The 18,821-nt window shown below is 38.3% G+C and overlaps 1 pseudogene; it reads left to right on the top strand.

Annotated features, from left to right (window-relative positions):
• Window positions 1–16,221: 16,221 nt before the first annotated feature.
• Window positions 16,222–17,456, top strand: LOC135231351 (olfactory receptor 6C2-like; annotated as a pseudogene).
• Window positions 17,457–18,821: the final 1,365 nt, after the last annotated feature.

Genomic DNA, 18,821 nt, shown 5'->3' with positions numbered 1-18,821 from the left:
TGCAACAACAGCAATAAAAACCAAAACAAAGTGTGTGTTACATAGGTAGATGTGTATGCATTTATATGTATAGGAAGGCATATGTGAGTACATGCGCATGCATGTATAGGCGTATCTATAGGCATATGCAAATACATGTTTGCATGGGATGAATATATATCCACACATACAATAGGAGGAACAGTTAATGAGACTTCCTAGATATATCCAAACAACTTGCAGGATTGGTTTACTGGGTTAAAAGGCTTAGGACCACTGTCTCATAGGATAATTTAGTCAATTGACATAATAAGGTTCATAAAGTTAATATTCTGGGGGCTTAAAAGCTTTCGAGTAGCCATCTAAGATACAACTGTACTTGACTGGAGTAAAAGAGAACAAAGGAAACCAAAGACTCAAAGAAGAAACTAGTCCACTGGACTAACAGCCCACACAAACTACAGTCCCTTATAACCTGAGACCAGAAGAACTAGATGGTATCCAGCTATCACTACCAAATGTTCTGACCAAGACACAGTAGAAGGTCCTCGGTAGAATGGGAGAAAAATATAGAAAAAACTCAAATTTCTAAAAAAGTTCAGACCTACTAGACCGATAGATACTAGGGGAACTCTTGAGACTATTGCCCTAAGATAACCTTTGAACTTGGAATGAAGCTACTCCTGGAAGTCACCTTTCAGCCAAATGATAGACTAGTTTATAAAATAAACAATATCACCTGCAAGTAATATATCCCTAAAACAATCAACTATATTATACCAAATAGTTGACATTTACCCAAAAGCAAAGATGAGAAGGCAAGGAGGGGAAGGGAAGCTAGATCAAAGGAAACAGAATGAAAATAATGAGAATGCTGACACATTGTGAAAATTGTAACCAATATCACAGAAAAATTTGTATAAAAATTGTTAAATGGGAACCTAATTTTCTGTGTTAACTTTCACCTAAAACACAATATTTTTTAAAAAATTAAATCCAGTGGTGTTCAAAGAAAATTCAAGAAATAATCTTTGAATCCAAATGAATATAATAAAAATTTGGAGAAGTAAATAATAGGAAATACTTTATACAATATAATGTACATAATTACACTCTCCAGAAATAGAGTCTTGATCTAACATAAGAAAAAAGAAAAAGAATTTAAAAAGAGATAATGGAATACAATTCTAAGCTAAAGAAAGTCTTGAGTTTACAAATTGAAAGGGATCACACAAAGTCAGGCAAAATTACCACAAAAAAATATAGCTGCCTAATTCTTAAACATTTTCATTAACCAAATAACTCTTGAGCTCTTAAGGCAGAAAAGCAGTATATTTACCAAAATGACCTGACGTCATACTTCTTTACCTATGTAATCCCAGAAGAGAATGAACCAATAACAGTACAAATCTGAGAGAAAAATACTTCAATCTATTAATCCTTTATTCTCATTAAGCTATAATTTATTTGCAAAACTATAGATACAGGAGGTGGGGTCAAGATGGCAGAGTAGTCAGATGCTTCTGGGGTTCCCTCATAAAACAAAGACCCCAAAAAAGTGAAACAATTATATTCATGACAAGCTAGAAGCCCTGAACACCAAAGGCAAAGTTAGAAAACGGACCGAGTGGATGGGTAGGGAGAGACAGTTCAGAAGTGGTGAGGAGTTGCCAGACCTGAATCACCTAGAACTCTTGGGCATCATTCCCTGGAGTAACCGCAGCAGGGCTGGCGATAGTGTTTCAGATGCAGTTTCCTCAGGGAGAGACCGTGAGCTGCACAGACTACTCACACCTCCAGAACCAGAGAAGAATGGCAATCTCAGCAAAAGCTAAGTACTTGAGAATATTTTACCATGCCCCAGCCCAAAAGCTGGCTTCAATGGCTGTCGATAGGTGTAAGATAGGTCCTGCTTCGTGCTCTGAGCCATTCTCCTGGCCTTGGCATAGGAATAAATTCACAATTGGGGGAAAAGATAATCTGCCAGCTCTACTAAGCTGGGGAGCTCAGGACAGAAGTAGTTCCTGTCCAGGCACAAATGTTCCATGGAATTTGAATACATCTCAACCCTGCATGGACTCGTGTGGGCCCATTTCAGGAGAATAGGTCCTTGTTTGCAGACTGCAACTGTTTCAGCTGTGCAGCAAAGAGGTGGGAGTTTGAAGAGTGACACCACTTTGCCAGTTAAATAGGGTCCTCACCTACCCGCATCAGGGGCCTAAGGACTGGTAACTCCACCCACAGTACCAAGCCACCCACAACAGGAGTCCAAGGATAAGTGGTACTCCCAGTCCTCACAATCAAAAGCATTGGATGCGCATGGTCCAGCTACAGAACCCACCTACCTGTGTGCTCTAGGGAACAAGGACATTGTTTCCACACAGACACTTAGGGGGATTGTTGTCGGCCCGCTGCCTTGTTCAGAGCATGACCACTTGCTGCACCCAGACACCTGTGCCTACACCAAACACCCCTGCCCCTCTAAGACTGTAGAACAGCCTGTACCACACACTTGACCAACTACCTGGACACCCGAGATGAATCCATACAAGAAAAGTGAATGGACTCCTAGGCTCATATGCCTAGTAACAGCTCTAGCCATCTGGTGACAGGACAATAGAGCATCAAAGGCAAAAATAATCAAGCTAGCTAGCTCGCTCAAGCAGCCTATTTGGGCATATTAAAACAAAACAAAGGAAGAAGCTAGGGCGCAGTAAGCAAACAAAATAATACAATAACTTATAGATGGCTCAGAGACAACCCCAAACCAAATCCACTGCCATCGAGTCGATTCCAACTCATAGCAACCCTATAGGACAGAATAGAACTGCCCTGTAGAGTTTCCAAGGGGCATCTGGCAGATTTGAACCGCCGACCTCTTGCTTAGCAGCTGTAGCACTTAACCACCAGGGTTTCCCTCAGAGACAACAATCAATATCAAATCACATAAAGAAGCAGACCATGATCGCTTCAAAAAAGAGCCTCAAGGAATCTTCTGGTTGAAGGTGTCTTCCTGGAATTACCAGATGCAGAACAAAAGATTACTATACAGAACTCTTTAAGACATCAGGAATGAAATCAGGAAGAAAATCAGGCAAAACCCAGGACAAGCCAAGGAACACACAGATAAAGCAGTTGAAGAAATTGAAAAGGTTATTCGAGAACATAATGAAAAATTTAATAGGTTGCAAGAATCCACAGACAGAGAGCAATCAGAAGTTCAGAAGATTAACAATAAAATCAGAGTTAGACAACTCAATAGAAAGTCAGAAGAGCAGAATTGAGCAAGTGGAAGGCAGAATTAGGGAGACTGAAGATAAAACACCTGGCACCAATATATTCAAAAAAAAAAATCAGATAAAAGAATTAAAAAAGAAGAAACCCTAAGAATCATGTGGGACTCTATCAAGAGAAATAACCTACGAGTGACTGGAGTACCAGAACAGGGAAGGATAACAGAAAATACAGAGAGAATTGTTGAAGACTTGTTGGCAGAAAACTTCCCTGATATTATGAAAGATGAGACGATATCTATCCCAGATGCTCATCAAACTCCACATAAGGTAGATCTCAAAAGAAAATCACCAAGACGTATTATAATCAAATTTGCCAAAACCAAAGACAAGGAGAGAATTTTAAGAGTGGCTAGGAATAAACGAAAAGTGACCGACAAAGGAGAGTCAATAAGAATAAGCTTGGACCAGTTGACAGGAACCATGCAGGCAAGAAGGCAGTGGGATGACATATAAAGCGCTGAAGGAAACAAATTGCCAGCCAGGAATCATATATCCAGCAAAACTGTCTCTCAAATATGACGGCGAAACTAGGGCATTTCAAGATACACAGAAGTTTAGGGAATTCATAAAAACCAAACCCAAACTACAAGAAATACTAAAGGGAGTTCTATAGTTAGAAAATCAATAATATCAGATGTCAACCCAAGATTAGACAACAGGATAGAGCAACCAGATGTCAACATAGATGGGGAAGTCATAAAAATGAATCAAGAGAAAAAAACACTCAAAACATGAAAACAGCAATGTTTTATGTAAAAAAAGAAAACATTATAACAGTAAAGAGGGACTAAGAAATGTAGTCATAGATCTTCCATATGGAGAGGAAGTCAAAGTGACATAAAGAAATAAAAGTTAGGTTTAAACTTAGAAAAATGGGGATAAATATTAAGATAACCACAAAGGAGACTAACAATCCTACTCATCAAAATAAAATACAAGAAAAAAATAAAGACTCTGCAGAAACAAAAACAATGACAATGGAAAAGAGAGAAAGACAATATATTAACTACTCAGCATAAAAAATTAAGTGGGAAAAAGAAACTGTCAACAGCACACGAAAAAAAAAGACATCAAAATGACAGCACTGAATTCATATCTATCCATAATTACGCTGAATGTAAATGGACTAAATGCACTAACAAAGTGACAGAGAGTGCCAGAATGGATTAAAAAAACACAATCCGTTTACATGCTGCCTACAAGTGACACACATTAGACATATACAGAAACAAACAAAACTCAAAGGATGGAAAAATATATACCAAGCAAACAACATTCAAAGAGCAAGACTCAATTGAAATTAAAAGAATCATATCAGACTACTGTGAAAAATTGTACTCTAACAAATTTGAAAACCTAGAAGAAATGGATAAATTTCTAGAAACATAGTACCTACCTAAACTAACACAGACAAAAAAGGAAGAGATTGAAAAGGTAATTAAAAAAACTCTCACCAAAAAAAAAAAAAAAAAAAAGCCCTGGCCTGAACAGCTTCACTGAAGAGTTCTACCAAACATTCACAGGAGAGTTAACACCACAACTACTAAAAGATATTTCAGAGCATAGAAAAGGATGGCATACTCCCAATCTCATTCTATGAAGCCAGCATATCCCTGATACCAAAACCAGGTAAAAGCACCACACAAAAAAAAAAAAAATTTGCAGACCTATTTTTTTTTTAATCCCTCATGAACTTAGAGGCAAAAATCCTGAACAAAATTTTAGCCAGTAGATTTCAAAAAAATATCAAATAAATAAATAACTCACCACAACAAAGTGGGATTCATACCAGGTATGCAGGAATGGTTCAACATTAGAAAAACTATCAATGCAATCTGTCATTTAAATAAAACAAAAGACAAGAATCACATGATCTTATCAATTGATGCAGAAAAAGCATTTGACAAAGTCCAACACGCATTCATGATAAAAACTCTCAGCAAAGTAGGAATAGAAGGAAAATTCTCAACATAATAAAGGGCATTTATATAAAGCCAACGGAAACCCTGGTGGTGTAGTGGTTAAGTGCTACAGCTGCTAACCAAAGGGTTGGCAGTTCGAATCCACCAGGCGCTCCTTGGAAACTCTATGGGGAAGTTCTACTCTGTCCTATAGGGTCGTTATGAGTCGGAATCAAGTCAACGGCACTGGATTTGGTTTTGGTTATATAAAGCCAACAGCCAGCATCGCCCTAAATGGAGAGAGTCTGAAAGCATTCCCCTTGAGGTCAGGAACCAGACAAGGATGCCCTTTATCACCACTCTTATTCAACATTGTGCTGGAGGTCCTAGCCAGAGCAATTAGGCTAGATAAAGAAATAAAGGGCATCCAGATTGGCAAGGAAGAAGTAAAAGTATCTCTATGACATGATCTTATACACAGAAAACCCTAAAGAATCCTCAAGAGAATGACTGAAACTAATAGAAGAGTTCACCGGAGTATAGGATACAAGATAAACATACGAAAATCAGTTGAATTCCTCTACACCAACAAAAAGAACATCGAAGAAGAAATCACCAAATCAATATCATTTACAGTAGCGCTCAAGAAAATAAAATACTTAGGAATTAATCTTACCAGAGATGTAAAAGATCTATAAAAAGAAAACTACAAGACACTACTGCAAGAAACCAAAAGACACCTACATAAGTGGAAAAACATACCTTGCTCATGGATAGGAAGACTTAACATTGCAAAAACATCTATTCTACATATACAGATACAATACAACTCTGATCGAAATTTCCAATGTCATTTTTTAATGAGATGGAGAAAAAAATCACCAACTTCATATGGAAGGGAAAGAGGCCCCAGATAAGTGAAGCATTACTGAAAAAAAAGAATAAAGTTGGAGACTTCACACTACCTGATTTCAGAAGCTAGTATACATCCACAGCAGTCAAAACAGCCTGGTACAGGTACAACAACAGATACATGGACCAATGGAACAGAATTGAGAATCCAGACATAAATCTATCCAGACACGACCAGCTGATATTTCCGTTAAACGGGAAAAAGACAGTCTCTTTTACGAATGGTGCTGGCATAAGTGCATATCCATCAGCAAAAAAATAAAACAGGAACCATACCTCATACCATGCACAAAAACGAACTCAAAATGGATCAAAGACCTAAATATAAAATCTAAAACTCTGAAGATCATGGAAGAAAAAATAGGGACAATGTTAGGAGCCCTAATACATGGCATAAACAGTACACAAAACATTACTAACAATGCAGAAGAAAAACCAGATAACTGGGAGCGCATAAAAATCCAACACCTATTCTCAACCAAAGACTTCACCAAAAGAGTGAAAAGATTACCTACAGACTGGGAAAAAGTTTTTAGCTATGACATTTCTGATCAGCATCCAATCTATAAAATCTACATGATACTGCAAAAACTCAACAATGAAAAGAGAAATAACCCAGTTAAAAAATGGACAAAGGATATGAACAGGCACTTCAATAAAGAAGACATTCAGGTAGCTAACAGAAACATAAGGAAATATGCACAATCATTAGCCATTAGAGAAATGCAAATCAAAACTACAATGAGATTCCATCTCACTCCAACAAGGCTGGTGTTAATTCAAAAAACACAAAATAATAAATGTTATACATTGCTGGTGGGAGTGTAAAATGGTACAACCACTTTGGAAATCGATTTGGCACTTCCTTAAAAAGCTAGAAATAGAACTATAATATGTCCCTGCAATCGCACTCCTTGGAGTATATCCTAGACAGATAAGAGCCTTTACATGACATCAAGGACATCATCCATGAAGAAAGCAAGAGGTCATTGAAAACACAGGAAAGAAAGAAATGACCAAGATGGATGTCAGAGGAGACTCTGAAACTTGCTCTTGAGCATTGAGCAGCTAAAACAAAAGGAAGAATTGGTGAAGTAAAAGAACTGAACAAAAGATTTCAAAAAGGGCCTCTCGAGAAGACAAAGTAAAGTATTATAATGACATGTGCAAAGAGCTGGAGATGGAAAACCAAAAGGGAAGAACACACTAGACATTTCTCAAGCTGAAAAAACTGAAGAAAAAATTCAAGTCTCGAGTTGCAATAGTGAAGGGTTCCGTGGAGAAAATATTAAACAACACAGGAAACATCAAAAGAAGATGGAAGGAATACACAGAGTCATTATGCCAAAAAGAATTAGTCGATATTCAACCATTTCAAGAGGTGGCACATGATCAGGAACCGATGGTACTGAAGGAAGAAGTCCAAGCTGCTCTGAAGGCATTGGCGAAAAACAAGGCTCTAGGAACTGATGGAATAACAACTGAGATGTTTCAACAAACAGATGCAATGCTGGACGTGTTTACTCGTCTATGCCAAGAAATATGGAAGACAGCTTCGTGGCCAACTGACTGGAAGACATCCTTATTTATGCCTATTCCTCAAGAAAGGCGATCCAACCAAATGTGGAAATTATAGAACAATATCATTCATATCACACGCAAGCAAAATTTTGCTGAAGATCATTCAAAAACTGCTGGAGCAGTATATCAACAGGGAACTGCCAGAAATTCAGGCTGGTTTCAGAAGAGGACATGGAACCAGGGATACCACTGCTGATGTCAGATGGATCCTGGCTGAAAGCAGAGAATACCAGAAGGATGTTTACCTGTGTTTTATTGACTATGCAAAGCCATTCAACTGTGTGGATCATAGCAAACTGTGGATAACACTGCGAAGAATGGGAATTCCAGAACACTTAATTGTGCTCATGAGGAACCTTTACATAGATCAAGAGGCAGTTGTTCGGACAGAACAAGGGGATACTGATTTGTTTAAGTCAGGAAAGGTGTGCGTCAGAGTTGTATTCTTTCACCATAGCTATTTAATCTATATGCTGAAAAATAATACAAGAAGCTGGACTATATGAACAAGAATGGGACATCAGGATTGTAGGAAAACTCATTAACAACCTGCGTTATGTACAAGACACAACCTTGCTTGCTGAAAGTGAAGAGGACTTGAAGCACTTACTAATGAAGATCAAAGACCACAGCCTTCAGTATGGATTACACCTCAACATAAAAATAACAAAAATCCTCACAACTGGACCAATGAGCAACATCATGATAAACGGAGAAAAGATTGAAGTTGTCAAGGATTTCATTTTACTTGGATCCACAATCAACAGCCATGGAAGCAGCAGTCAAGAAATCAAAAGATGCGTTGCCTTGGGCAAATCTGCTGCAAAGGACCTCTTCAAAGTGTTGAAGAGCAAAGACGTCACCTTGAAGAATGAGGTGCACCTGACCCAAGCCATGGTATTTTCAATCACATCATATGCATTTGAAAGCTAGACAATGAATAAGGAAGACCAAAGAAGAGTTGACGCCTTTGAATTGGGGTGGTGGCAAAGACTGCCAAAAGAACGAACAAATCAGTCTTGGAAGAAGTGCAACCAGAATGCTCCTTAGAAGCAAGGATAGCAAGACTGCATCTTACATACTTTGGCCATGTTGTCAGGAAGGATCAGTCCCTGGAGAAGGACATCATGCTTGGCAGAGTACAGGGTCAGTGGAAAAGAGGAAGACCCTCAACAAGGTGGATTGACACAGTGGCTGCAGTGGTGAGCTCAAGCATGGCAACTATTGTAAGGATGGTGCAGGACCGGGCAGTGTTTCGTTCTGTTGTGCATGGGGTCGCTATGAGTCGGAACCAACTCGACAGCACCTAACAACAACAACATATGAACAGATGTATGCACACCCATGTTTATTGCGGGACTGTTTACAATAGCAAAAAGATGGAAACAACCAAGGTGCCCGTCGATGGATGAATGGATAAATAAATTATGGTATAGTCACACAATGGAATACTACGCATTCATAAAGAACAGTGAAGAATCCGTGAAATATTTCACAACGTGGAGGAATCCGGAAGGCATTATGCTGAGTGAAATTAGTCAGTTGCAAAAGGCAATTATTGTATAAGACCACTGTTGTAAGAACCCAAGAAATACTTTAACAACAGAAGAAAATAGTCTTTGATGGTTACGAGACTAGGGAGGGAAGGAGGGAGAGATGTATTTACTAAAATAGTAGACAAGAACTGTTTTAGGTGAAGGGAAAGACAACACACAATACAGGAGAGGTTGGCACAACTGGACGAAACCAGAAGCAAAGAAGTTTCCTGAATAAACCAAAGGCTTTGAAGTCCAGAGAAGCAGGGGTGGGGGTTTGGGGACCATGGTTTCAGGGGACATCTAGGTAAATTGGTATAATAAAATCTATGAAGAAAACGTTCTGCATCCCACTTTGGAGATTGGCGTCTAGGGTCTTCAATGCTAGCAAGCAGTCGTCTAAGATCATCAATTGGTCTCAATCCACATGGAGGAAAGGAGAACGAAGAATACCAAAGGCGCAAGGTAATTAGGAGCCAAAGACACAGAAAGGGCCACATAAATCAGAGACTACATCAGCCTGAGACCAGAAGAACTAGATGGTGCCTGGCTACAACTGATGACTGCCCTGATGGGGAACAACACAGAGAACCCCTGAGGGAGCAGGAGAGCAGTAGGATAAAGACCTCAAATTCTGGTAAAAAGGCCAGACTTAATGGCTTGATTGAGACTAGAAGAACCCCAGAGGTCATGGTCCCCAGACTTTGTGTTAGCCTAAGACAGGAACCATTCCCAAAGCCAACTCTTCAGACAGGGATTAACTGGACTATAGGATAGAAAATGATACTGGTGTGGAGTGAGCTTCTTGGATCAAGTAGACACATGAGACTATGTGTGCAGCTCCTGGCTGAAGGGGAGATGAGAAGGAAGGAGACAGAAGCTGGCCAAATGGACATGAAAATAGAAAGTGGAGAGGACTGTGCTGTCTCATTAGGCAGTGAGGAACCAGGAGTATATAGCAAGGTGTATATAAATTTTCGTATGAGAGACTGACTTGACTGGCAAACTTTCACTTAAAAGCGTAATAAAAATTAAAAAAAAAAAAAACAGTAGATATAAATCAATAGGCAAGCAAGGATTCGGCATGCATACAACTTTTATGTAAAAATAACATAATTTTGAAATGAAGGCAAACCAAGATACAAATCAAAATAAAGATTGAAGAATGAAAAAGCCATGACATAATTAACAGACTGATAATAAGGCACAAAACAGTAATAAATATACTGCAAATATTTTCATTACAAATATAAAATTTAATGAAAAGGTAAAAAATTATTTTTAGACGTTAGTGTAACTATAAATTAATATTAATAACCTGACAGGTAAAAAAAAAGATCACTTGGTATAACGTCCATATAGAAGAACAGAGAAATGAAAACATAGCAAACAGCCAGAGATATTAAAAAGAAAAACACGAAAGTAAGGACAAGCATTCTGTGATGTTTAATTTTATGTGTTACTTGGGTAGACTATGATTCCCAGTTGCTTCACCAAACACTAGTATGCTTGCTATTACGGAGTAATTACCTGTACTTTTATGGAGTAGTTATAGATGATTTAATCAGTTGACCTTAAGTAAAACAGATTGCCTTCCATAAAGTAATCTAACATAATGTAAGGTAATTACTCATCCCATATAATGTAATATAATTATCTCCCATAATAATTAAATCAATCATTCAAACAGGGAAAACAAAGTTTCCCAAAGGTGTGTTTGCCTCAAGACTATAAACAGATATTTTGGTAGACCTATCCCCTCACTCTTCCCATCTCCTGACCTACACAGGTTGGGACATAAGGAATTTCTAGCTTATCACGTGACCTACAGATTTCAAACTTGCCATTCTTCCACAAATGTGTGAGCCAGCAAGAGTCTCCAGCCTATTCCCTGTCCCTCAGATTTTAGACTTGCCAGGCCCCCACAATCTCCTGAGCCAATTCCTTAAAGAATATGTGCCTCACTGTGCTGTTTCTCTAGACACTAAGACACATTCACTTATAGTAACAATAGTGACTAGATTTTACCCCCACTTAAAAGCAAATGAATCAAAAAATCAGAGATGCCATTTGCAAATGTATGATTTAGTTTATTACAAAATGATAGGCAAAAATTTATCAGATAAATAAAAATAAATACAAGGCAGTCATCACTCAGGAAAATGTAGTACATTATCACAAATGAGCAGCAGGAAGGAGAGTTCCCAGAAATGGCAGCAGAGAAAATAAAAAAAAATAGTTTTACTCAAGTTAACTGGGCAGTAATAAATTTTAGCAAAAAAAGGAAACCAGGCAATTTTTTCTAGTACTTAAGTTGCAAAACTTTCTTTCCATTGATTCATATCACCAAAAGTAGCTTGTAATGTAATATCAGAACATCAAGTCTGCAGTTTAAAAGCTTGTAGTCCTCTTAAATGTTGGAAAAAGGAATGAGTTTAGTGGAGGGGGTGGGGAGGGGAAAGAGAAGCACAATCTTTGTATTCAGATAAACTTTTGTCCAAAACCTGCAACCGCTGTGTATCATCTGACTACTCATTTCTCTACTTCTCAATTTCCTTGCCTTTAAAGTTAGAATAATTACTTCTGACTTTACACAAGATTCATGTCAAAAATAGATAATATAAATTCATACTGAAGACCAGGATCAAAACCTTGAGGAAATATAAAGAGTCAACAAAAAAGAGATAATGGAATTCACACTACATCAGACCACTCCCCATGTCTCTGAGGAGAACACGGTTCCCACTGCTACCCGTGACTTTTGTGTTGTTGATTCCACTGCCACCTCATTAGTAACTTTTGAAATTGGGTCACCAAGGAATACTTTCTTGTTCACTCACATGTTCCCAGTGCACTGGTAGCAAACTAAACATATAAAAGATATCCTGCTGTTAAAGAATTTGAGGTCAAGCTGCCTCCTCACCCAGGAAGATCAGATGTACCCCTCTTCCAAAACCAGGGAGAGGGGTTCCTTTTTCTCTGCACTACCCTTTTCTTCCTTTTGAACTAAGAGAGTACTGGGAAATCTAGGATCAGGTGCCATTTAGACTTGCTGAGAGAACAGGAGGTTGACATGGGTCTCAATATATCAGGACAATAAAAATCTAAGCTAGGACTGTTTATTGGAAGACTTGCCCGCTAGAGGGTGTGTTTTTGTGACTGTGTGTGTGTCTGTCTGTCTGTCCGTGTGTGTGTGCACAAGCTTCTGGACAGAATGGAGCTGAATGGAGACAGTTGATGTGAGGTGTGGACAGGAGCATACACAAGCCTCCCCACCAGCCTGCTGCCCTTCAAATTGTGGTTCCATCAAGGGCTTCCGATGAAGCACTGTCAGAAAAGTAAGTAAGCAATTGTCATATTTTTCCATACTCTCTAAACATAGACAGAGGCTAAAAAATCTGATTTCAGTTCACTGCAATTGAGACTGCAAAAAAAAAAGGAGTCAACGGTTATTGCTAATATGCTGTTATTCTGAACAAATCTCATGTTAGAATTTTCCTGCCATGATCAACCTAGCTTTAGAAAAAAAAACAGCTGTAAATATCAATTGAAGAGACTGTTATTGCTTAAGAGGCAAAATATGAAGGGCAAAAGAAAAGACATTCTCCTCCCAAAATATTCCACAGTGTCATAAGAATCAAAGAACATGAGGATTAGAAATGACCTTACAGGGAACCTGGGAAGTGCTATTCAACTCCTTCTTGGACTTCAACTATTCCAGTCTATAGGAATCCTATTCCCAAATGAAGACTGATTGAGGATTGTTCCAAACATAAGTGAGGTCATAGTGTCTGAAATATATAAAAGAATTTATTAAATAGGGATTCAATAAAAGAGAAAAGCTGAACCTCAATCACACTTGTAGCTCCCAAAGTGGCAGTGAGAGGAGGTAGCTTTGTATAGGTTAGCTCCTCAAGATCTACCTGTTGATGTCAATGAAAACACTACCTTGGGGAGGTGGCAAAATGTACTGTTTATTTAACAAAATTGTTTTTTCAAACTTTGAATGATCCAAATTATATTTTAAAAAAAGTAACTTTCAGTTTTCAAGGAAACCACCTGTAGTTTAACTAAAATGAGAATGTGATGTGGCTTCAGGTGGACAAAAAGCAAAACAAGCAGCCTTATATTCAAATGGTCTCCTACCACAAGATTAGCTTCATTGCTAGAACTAATTTTGATTTAACAAGTTTCATGTATTAAAACAAGATTATATTATTTATCTAACACGTTAAACTAACAGGCATTAAAATTCTAAAGTGATTTTTTTCTCAAGTCATTCCTATCAAAATTAGAGATTAAGAATCTTCAAAAGTGGAAACAGACAATAATTTTAGAGCCTAGGAACTTTGCAGAAAAAGGAAGAATAGAGAAAAAATGTCTACGACCAGTACAAAGATAAAAGGTTAACACACTTGGATGCCAACTGAAAGATTCGTAGTTTGGTCCAAGACTGATAGTTTGGTCCGCCCAGAGACACCTCAGAGGGAAGGACTGGTGATTTACTTCCTTAAAATATGTTGTTCAAAACACTATGGAAAACCGTTCTACTATGACACACACGAGATGACCATGAGTCAGAACTGGCTCGACAGCAATTGGAATGGTAACATGGTAGGAAGAAAGAAAGGAAAGAAAGAAGGCTGAAAGGAAACAAGAATTAGAAATGTAGAAATCAGCTTGATCCATCATTTAGTACCTGTTGAAGTCCAGTTGATTCCGACTTATAGCAGCCCTATAGGACAGAGTAGAATTCCCCTATACGGTTTCTAGGGAGCTCCTGATGGATTCAAACTGCTGACCTTTGGGTTAGCAACCATAGCTCTTAACCACTAAGCCACCAGGGTTTCCATCACTCAGTAGGCCTATCAAAATCTTCTCTGTGTGGCTTCACAGTACTTCACAAGATACCATCTCTCCAGTGAACCATTTCTCCCATGAGGTGAGTTAGGTTTCCTGATTCCATAAAATGTATGTGAACCCTGAGCAACAATCTTGCTAACTCAGGTTAAGATGACAGCTGACACTGCCAACTTTAATAGAAAAAAAGCCTAGAGGAACTGAGTGAAGACAGTAAAATAGGAATAACCCACTGCCGTCGAGTCGACTCCGACTCATAGCGACACCAGTATAATGAAGAGTGATTGTCAAGGAATAATAATAGTTTTCACCCCAGAGGAGTCCTGGTGGTACAGTGGTTAAGTACTCTACTGCTAATCAAAAAATCATTGATTCCAACCCACCAACAACTCCATGGGAGAAAGACGCGGCAGCCCACTTCCGTAAAGATTTACAGCCTTGGAAACCCTATGGAACACTTCTACTCTGCCCTGAGTGGTTACTATGAGTCAGAATCAACTCGACAACAATGGGCTAGTTATCACCCCAAATACAAAATTTCATTTTCATTGTTATCTTACTATGTCTCTGATCATACACTGAAATGAAATATTATCTCCCATCGGAAGACTGAAGTCTCCTTTGGAGAGAAACTCGTTCATGGTTAGATCTCCAGTCTTTGATGTTATGCTCTGTAAATAATAGGTGATCATTAAATATTTATCTGAATGAATGAATGTTGATTATTTACTTGAGCAATCGTAGAGAAGAGAAGTAAGGAAATCTAAGGTATTTTTGATTCTCACACACATTGGGAAGAATTGGGTAGATAGGGTTTCCCTGAAAACCCCTGAGTTACACCGAAAATTGCTCATTTCAAAATCAATTCCCACTAACAAAACACGAAGACATATTATGAGTCAATATATTGTTATTTTTCATTAATGTCACCCCCAGTGAGAATGCATTTACCAGATCTTCTTTTACAGGACGGATGTTTGAGAGTGGCTCCTCACAATGTGAATCAAACTGAAAGAAAGTTTTGACAGGAAGGCTAGGAGATCTTCCTGAGCTCCCAGCAAATGGAATAATAACTGGGAAAACATAAATATTAGAATCCAAGGAGGTGGAAAACTGGTAGGAGGTCCTGACATTGGCAAATGCCAAGGAAAAACTGGGTTTATTAAAATTTGTGTATAAAACTTGGATCATATGGATCAGTTTGTTCATGGGTATTGTTTAGAAAGGTTGCATATATTAAGAATCAAAGAACTGTAGCGTTAGTGAGTTGGCAGGTATATTAATAGGAAAAGGTGATTTGAGGAAGAGAATAGAAAAAAATTATTAAAAGGAGGAGTCACTGAAATGTGTCTGAGACAGATTCTGAAGGTCTGGGTACTGCTGAGGAGAATGCCCAAGATGATCAGGCTGGCAGAAAAAGCAAGTACCAAAGACCATTCCTTCTGGGTTGTGGCCATGGCTCAAAGCACCAGGACAGCACAAACCAGGCATATTCCAGCAAAAAGGCTCCTCACATCTCTTCAGGAAACCCTCCGCCTATGCAACCATGTTATCAGGAGGGACCAATCCCTGGAGAAGGACAACGTGTTTGGTAAAGTACAGGGTCAGCAAAAAAGAAGAAGACCCTCAATTAGATGGGTGGACACAGTGGCTGCAAAAATGGGCTCAAGCAAAACAGCGATTGTGAGGATAGCGCAGGACCAGATTGTGAGGACGGAGCAGTGTTTCATCCTGTTGCACGTAGGGTCGCTATGAGTTGGAACCAACTCAATGGCACCGAACAACAGCAACAACAAGCAACCACTTTACTGGGTTAGAAATGCTTTTGTTTGATTAAATACAGGAAAGACAAAACAAAGATATAACCTTGTATTTTAAACTATTTTTCTTCCTAATCTGAGATAATTTAAAGTACAAAGACATGATCTAACCCTTTGAAGATATTTTGCTTATGTTAAATATAATCAGAGACCAGCATAAAATACTACTGGACAAATCCTACCCTGTTATAAAAAGTGAGCAGTTCAGTAAGGTGGGAAAAGCAAAGAAAAAGGTGACTGGAAACAAAACAAAACAAAAATGTTAAAAAATATATATAATAATCTGTAAAATAGGGGGTGCTAATAGCTGTGCTATGAGTTGTGTTTTTTTTTTTTTGTTTGTTTTAATAGCTGTACCACAAGGCAATAATATTGAGAAATAGCATATGAAACAAGGTACGTGATGAGTGACTTGTTTTTTGTTTTAGTTGCCAGCTTTATAAAGAGTGTTTCTAATCAGGGAATTATAAACCTAAGATTCATATTTAAATATTTCCAGTAAACTTCCATTATCCAAATGTAAAATGCACTACAATAATACTGCTTACATCTTTCATTCAGGTTCCACGCTAGCTTCCTTCTTACAGCCCTTCTCTCTTCAGAGCCAATCGCTCTTGACCTGACACAGGTAGTGATGAGAAATCATACCGCCATAACAACATTCATCCTGCTGGGGTTGACAGATGACCCAATTCTACAGATTCTGCTTTTAATGTTTTTATTTCTCACCTACATTTTGAGTGTAGCTGGGAACCTGACAATTATCACCCTCACACTTTTAGATTCTCACCTTAAGACTCCCATGTATTTTTTCCTCCGAAATTTCTCTTTCTTGGAAGTGTCATTCACCACTGTCTGTGTGCCCAGATTTCTGTACACCCTGACAACTGGAGTCAAAACAATTACCTATACTGCTTGTGCCACACAGATGTTTTTTGTTGTCCTCTTTGGAGCCACCGAATTTTTTCTCCTTGCTGCCATGTCCTATGATCGCTATGTGGCCATCTGTAAGCCCCTGCATTACACAACCATCATGAACAGTAAGGTCTGCACTACCCTTGTTCTCTGCTCCTGGTTTGCTGGCCTGTTGATCATCCTCCTACCTTTTAGTATGGGTCTCCAGCTGGAATTCTGTGACTCAAATCTCATTGATAGTTTTGGCTGTGATACGTATCCTGTTTTACAGATATCCTGCTCAGACACAATGCTTATAGAAGAAATTGCTTTGGGTTTTGCCTGGTAACACTAATTATTACCCTAATTGGTGTGGTTCTTTCATACACATACATTGTCAAGACCATTCTAAAATTCCCTTCTGCCCAACAAAGAAAAAAGGCCTTTTCTACATGTTCTTCTCACATGATTGTGGTTTCCATGACCTATGGCAGCTGCATCTTCATCTACATCAAGCCTTCAGCAAAGGAAGGAGTGGCCCTTAATAAGATGGTGTCAATGCTAGCCACTTCTGTTGCCCCTTTGCTTAACCCATTCATTTATACACTTCGAAACAAACAAGTGAAAGAAGCCTTCAAAAACACTGTTAAAAAAATTGCATTTCTCACAAAGAAGTAAGAGACAATTAACGCTCTGTGGCCAAGCTTAAATCTGAATAACCCATAATCATCTTTCATGACACTACCACACACATTGTTTCTTCCTATTCTGTACAGTCATCAAGCTAGACTTTTTCCTAAAAGACATTTCTATTATGATCAGAAAAAAGAAAAAAATCAAGCTACTTAGTTCACCTTCTTTTAATCTTACTTTATTAAGAATAATAAATTTATGCATTTATCAATTAATGCATTTATCTCAGGCTGGATTCTGAAAATTCTCAGTGATATAAAAAGGAAATGCATTTAAATAAAATCTGCTTCTGGCCATATGAAGTACTCATGATGTGGATTCTAAAAGGCCAGAGAACATTTCTCACTTGTTGGGAATATTCAATGTTTAGGCTCCAGTTTTTTAAGAGTAACTGAAAATTCTTTACTGCAGCTTAAACCATGGTATGAAACAAAATTGGGCACTCCAGAGCTCTCCTTTTCAATGTAAAAGTTTCAGGATATTCCTGCATTATTTCCTAGTTCATTTTTAGGATTAAGTAAAAAAAGACTTAATGGGAAAATCACAAAGACAATGGAGAGAGTTTCTTCTTTCTTTTAAATTAACTTACTCACTTTTGGGACATTATTTGGGTTTAGTTTATCTTGTGGAGCCCCTGAATGGTGCAAACGGTTAAGTATTAAACTATTAGCTGCAAGGTTGGTGGTTTGAACTCACCCAAAGGCACCTCAGAATACAAGCCTGGATATCTGGTTCCAAAAGGTAACAGCCTTGAAAACCCTATAGAGTAGTTCTACTCTGAATACATGGGATCACCATGAACAGAATCTACTAAGCGGTAACTAACAACAAAGAGTTCATCCTGACATGTGATATAAGTAGAGAAGAAAAACAGCCAGACTTTCAAGTGCTGGATGTCTTCTACTGACATTGACATTCATAGTGTTAACGGCTTGATTCAAGGAGAACAAGCCTTGAATTTAGGGGCAAGATAATTAGCCTTCAGTTGAGTGATATCTGCAACTGTCCAGGCATCCATTATCTCAGGACATGTAACAAATTAGAATATTAAGAATTGAGAAGGTTGAAAAAAAAAAGCTATAATTAATAATTTGGGCATTTGATGGGCATTCGGTTGATTAGCATAAGCTGACTTCTGGAGATCAAATCCAAGCATAGTGTGAAAAAATTGAATGGACCTATAGTTGGGGGAGAGAAAATGTATGGGAGGACAGTAATAAGATTAACTTGGACCTAACCAAACCACAAAAAACCTAACCCAGTGCCATCAAGTCAATTCTGACTCAATGCGACCCTATAGGACAGAGTAGAACTGCCCCATAGAGTTTCCAAGGAGTGCTTGGTGGATTT

Source organism: Loxodonta africana, chromosome 4 (assembly GCF_030014295.1).
Source record: "Loxodonta africana isolate mLoxAfr1 chromosome 4, mLoxAfr1.hap2, whole genome shotgun sequence".
In the NCBI taxonomy this organism is placed as follows: Eukaryota; Metazoa; Chordata; class Mammalia; order Proboscidea; family Elephantidae; genus Loxodonta; species Loxodonta africana.
Note: the sequence above shows the minus strand (reverse complement) of the source record. Positions and strands in the feature narration are given on the sequence as shown.